Raw genomic sequence first — 5,526 nt, forward strand, 5'->3', positions numbered from 1 at the left:
GACATACAAGGAGAAAACTCAATATTTCGATGAACTTTTCATGAATTCATGGCAGATATTATAATATTTCTTTCCCAATTTTTTTTCCAGGAGATAAGAGACAGGAGTTGGATCAGAAGAATAGCTATTATCTTAGCTTTGGCTTCTACTATATATGGTGTTGCAAAATTCTTTGTGCAATTTTAAACTTTGAAGTCCTAGCTAGAGAATTTCTAATCTTCACAAATGGGAAAGGTACAGTTTTACCCCAGATAAGACGTTACATGTAACATGACCCCATTGTTTTGGGACCAGGCCTGTTACGATAGGCACCCCTCATTACAGCTTAAAATTACATTAAGATTTTTGGAGTAGATAATACCCTCCTCCCACCTCCATTCTCCCATCAAAGTCAGAAACTTGATCATATTTCTTCTAAATTCTGAAGAACCTAATCACTTATAAAACAAATGAACCCAACCTCCTGCTCTTAATTACCAGCTTAAAAAAAAAAAAAAGGGAATATAACTATCCCTTCCACATCATGGGGATTAGGGTTACTACGCCCCCACAATCTTGAAAAATCTGAGTAAAATTTTTTGGCCCTCCCTTCATTTCATTAAACTTTTTCTGGTGTCATCTGTTGGCCTTTGCATATCATCTATGGCTTCCACAAAACTCCCCAAAATTCTCATTTAATTTCTCATGCCAACTCATGATATATTGAAACTGCAATGGGGAAAATCGTGATGTGCAAGGCATAATTGCTTGTTTTTCTAGCCTAGCCTTAGTACCACTTATTCACTGTTCCTGAGAAGTAATATATTTCAGGTTCCTGTCCCCTTGCTTCTTTTACTTAGTTAAATGGCAAGCTATTTTCTGAAGGAAGAGATCCAGGCATTTGGAGTTGTTACTAAGATCTCTCCAGAGATCCCTTCTTCTTCAAGGAAACAGGAATGTCCGACCCAGGTCCTTGGAGTTACTATTCAGATCTATTCTTAGTGCTATAATTTTTCTTTCAGGGACTATAGATTTCCAGGATAGGCACTAGGAATTTCTACTCAGATATGTTCTCAGTACTCCCCTTTTTTTCATATAAGCTAGAATGAATCTGTCCTTATACTAGATTTCAATAAAATCCCACTTTTCTTCCATGATAAATAAATATCAGACCCTGGGCCTCATCTAGGATTAAAGTAGGTCCTTCCCATTTGTGAGGACCCCTAGAGAGATTCTTTATTGAGAACTTAAAACTTTTGATAGTTTAGTTTGTGGAATCCCATAGAAATTGAAGAAAAAAATAGGTTGTAATTATACAGTATTTTTTAAGTGATGGTCCCCCACCAATTGATTCATTGATGTAATTTTGTAAACTTTTTTTACTTCCTTATGTGTTGGGAGAAAATTTTGTGTGCCCTGGGAAGAAAGTGATAAGTAAAAATAAAAAATGACCAGATTCCAGTAGCATGGCCTTCTGCGCTAAGGGAAACATGGAGAAGTTTTCACCCAGAAAAATTCTCTTTTGAGAAAGACAGGAGATGCCTCATCAATCCTGGGTCCTAAATCCTTATGATGAAATTCTCTAGTGGTCTGGAAAGTTTCATAAAGACCAGGTTTTCTTCCAAGACAGCAAATCAATGTTCTTTTCTATTTCCTATCTCTTTTCCTGATGGCTTTAGAATGGCCATTCTAGGGAAACATTCGTTCACTATGAAAGAAACAGTAATCTCTGATAAACTTATCAAAATGTTTGTTGAATCTGTAAAACATTGTATTTGGAGATATTTATTACTGAGATATTTATTGTTGTGAGATTGTATAAGGTTATGTGAAATTGACATTTTTGCATTTTTTTTCTCCATCCCCATTGTTAATGGCAGCCAAGAATTGGCTTGAAGTTTGGACTAGTATGTACCTGGCCAGGGAAAAAGGCCTATGGAAATGAATGAAGGAGGAAAACAGCAATCTGTTTGTACACTGCTATAGTTAAACCACATATAGAGTAATGTTTTCAAGGCAATCACCCAAGAATTTATGTAAATAATGATTTGTTCTTTCTTCCTACACGGGCAGTTTTTGGATGGACATTGAGAAGCTGAGGGGACTGGTCTCCATTCCATGGGAAGATTGGTTGAAGCAAGAGAAGTAGACTTAGGTGGGACATGAAAACTCTCTTCAAATATTGGAGGAGTTTCCCTGGCGAAGAGCAAGTCTTATTTTGTTTGGTCTCAGAGGGCAGAACTAGAAGTCATAGTTAAAACTTGCAGATCGGAAGATTTTAGTTCAATATACAGAATAGTTAGCTACCAGTCCAAAAGCAGAAGAGGTTGACTCAGAATGTAGTGCGTTATTTCTTCCTGGAACTTCTTAAAATAGAAACTGAATGCCTTCTTGTCATAAATACTGGTAGAAAGATTCATGTTCAGGCATAGGTCTTATGGACCCTATGTCCTTTCCAGCTCTACAGGTCTGTGAAAACATGGAGAAGATGTTATTTGTTTCAGAGAAAGAAGTACCTACAGCAGTGAGATTACAGGTCTTTAAAAATGTCGAAGAAACATATCTTGAGTATAGCAAGTCTCTTAAATTTACTAGATGTTGCAGTGGAAGAGAAAAAGGGTCACTGCATTTTTCCATCTTGACAAGAGTAATGATATTTAAGAATAAGCCTTAATTTCAAATGCCTCAAGGCAGTCTCATCTAATTTTTATGTTTTGCCTTTCTTTACCCCCCTATTCTTCTTATAAGGCTAACCAAAAGGTAAAGAGCTCATTATGTTTCAAGTCACCAAGATCATCAACAGACTATGAGATTGGATAGTATCTTCCCTTGTCTCAAACAAAATAATTAACTGCCCCACAAGGCCAATGATTGAATGGTTGTAAACCTGTCATAACTATGTTGCTTTGGTATTTGCAGGGAATATTTCATAACTAGAAGTCCACTTGCCCCATAGACACAATTGTCTACATGTCTATGAAGCTTTCTTGCTTCTTATACATGAAATAATATACAGAACAAAGTCTTTGACTAGGTTATATTCTAAATTTCAGTAGTTTTTTTCTTGCTACAACATTATTAAAAAGATCTAACAGATTTTGTTGTTGTTGTTTAATAACTTTTACCCTTACCTTTTTCAAGTTACATTTTAAGGGAGAAGTATGTTCTAGGATATTAAGATTTGATGAACAAACTCATTTTCTCCATTTCTCTCAAAATTTTATAGATTCTGATCTCATTCTGCCTTCCCAAATTGTTACATCCAGTTTTTAAAACTCTCTCTCCACTCCATCACCTTAATCATTTTAGTTGTCCTAAGGTCTGAAGTCTCATCATTAGCAGTGTAACCTAATGTTTCCATTCCCCAGATGATGAAATTTAACAGTTTACGGAGTTCTTTCATCCACCTAAAATCAAATTGTACTAGCAGGTTGGTACCATTTACTTGTTTGATATTCTGTTTAGGATAATAAATAGAATATCCACCAGATGTCAGTATAGGCCTGCAAATGTTTTCACTCTCAAGCGTGGCTAGCAACACTTAAAGTGAAAATGTTTTAGAGTATTGTAATTTAGTAAGAAATTTAATATTCTAGTTAAAGTTAAAAAATGACCCCAAACTTTAAAATTATCTTTTGTCTCTACAAATGTTTCATATAAATTTTAATCAGTTAAAATCACGTCTATTAAGATTTATACTCAAATAATTGATCATTTTATTAATGATTGAAATTCTACAGGTATTGGATAAGTACGGTTATTTCTTTAATTTCATTTCATTACGAACGCTTATTTTTCTTTTGAATTTTCTTTTGGAAATCGACTAATACATATATGCATATATAATACATTATAATCCACATCTGCACACATTCCTACGTGTACAATATAACGCGGGTACTGCTATGTTAAAATTAGAAAGACGCTCGACGTTTTTATGCCTTCCCTATGTCTTTGGAACGCTGTGGTTCGTGAACTCACGGAGCTTTACTAACCCTCAAACGCAGACTCGAGGAGGTAGACACCAGTTTGACAGTTTGCTCACTGATGCGACGGCGGCCTCAGGTTCCTCCCAGACTTCGACCGGGGCCCCGACCCCAACCCGGGAGTCTGCTTCCGATCCACCACAGTCTTGGCCTCCAGTCCCACCCTGGCCTAGCCACGGGCCCAGGGCCAGGCCCCCTCCGGCCCGGGCTCTCAGGCAGTTCCCGGGCGTCTGCGTGGCCCGGCAGCGCCCGGCCATCCTCTCCTCCGGCGTGGACATCTACGAGCGTCGCCGCGAGGGCGCGGGCCGCGTCATCAGCACTCTGCTGGGAACAGTGGACAAACACTCGGTAGAGGTCACCAACTGCTTTTCAGTGCCACATGATGAGTCTGAGAATGAGGCTTCCGAGGACGTGGAATCTGGTAAGAATATGTATGATGTCTCTCCAAGTGAGCTTATTCTGGGCTGGTTTGCCACGGGCCGTGACATCACAGGACGCTTGGTGCTGATTCATGAGTACTACAGCAGGGAGGCCCATAGACCCATTCGCCTCACTGTGAACCCCAGCCTCCAGAACAGACAAAGGAGCATCAAAGCCTATGTCAGTGCTTCCATGGAAAAACGATGACAGTGAAATATGTCTACTATGATACTGAGCGAATTGGAATCGACCTGATCATGGAGACGTGTTTCAGCTCCAACCGTGTGATTGGCCCTCTAAGTGATCTGCAGCAAGGTGGTGGGGCATCAGCCCGGATACAAGATGCTCTAAGCACAATGCTGCAGTGTGCTGAGCATGTGCTGTCTGGAAAGGCATCAGCTGACAACACCTTGGCCGCTTCCTGATGGTCCTGGTTAGCCAGGTTCCCAAGATTGCCCCTGAGGACTTCGAGACCGTGACCGGTTGATGGTGACTTACCTTGCCAACCTAACCCAGTCACAAATTGCTCTCAGTGAGAAACTTGTGAGCCTGTGAGGAAACCCAGTGAGCAGCAGCTACAGCCAACAACTCCACCTGATGTGGGTCTTCCCTTGGCCCCACCCCTAGCATAGAGCAGAAGAAAAGTGGATTCTTCTTTAACCATCTACTTTAAGTTGCCTGTTTTCTATAGATGAGCTATTTATATTTATAATATTTATAAACCACAGACATTGCTTTTTGGAAAAAAAAAAAGTGAATCAATCCAGAGGCACTGATGGAATTGACTGCCCAATCACTACATTTCCAATAGACATATTGAGATATTGAGGTTGGCTTCATGATTCAAATATCTGAATTTCGTTTTGGAAGTTGCTAACACTGCTGTAGAATATATAATAGATGGATAGATAGATATATAGTCAGACAGATACCTAAACTGATAGAAAGATAGACAAAAAAACGAACAAGTAACGGTGGAGAAAAAAACATTTATTAAGTGCTTATCATATATTAGTATTATACTGTACTAAGTGCCTGATATTGTCCCACTTGATAACCTTGAGGGAGGTGCTACTATTATTGTTAATTTAAAGATGAGGAAATGGAAATAGAGGTCACACTACTTCCCAGGATCAGACAG

The 5,526-nt window shown here is 39.0% G+C and overlaps 1 pseudogene; it reads left to right on the top strand.

Moving 5' to 3' along the window:
* Positions 1-3,884: 3,884 nt before the first annotated feature.
* On the top strand, positions 3,885-4,940 carry LOC118847201 (annotated as a pseudogene).
* The last annotated feature ends 586 nt before the right edge of the window (positions 4,941-5,526 follow it).

Source organism: Trichosurus vulpecula, chromosome 4, assembly GCF_011100635.1.
Source record: "Trichosurus vulpecula isolate mTriVul1 chromosome 4, mTriVul1.pri, whole genome shotgun sequence".
In the NCBI taxonomy this organism is placed as follows: Eukaryota; Metazoa; Chordata; class Mammalia; order Diprotodontia; family Phalangeridae; genus Trichosurus; species Trichosurus vulpecula.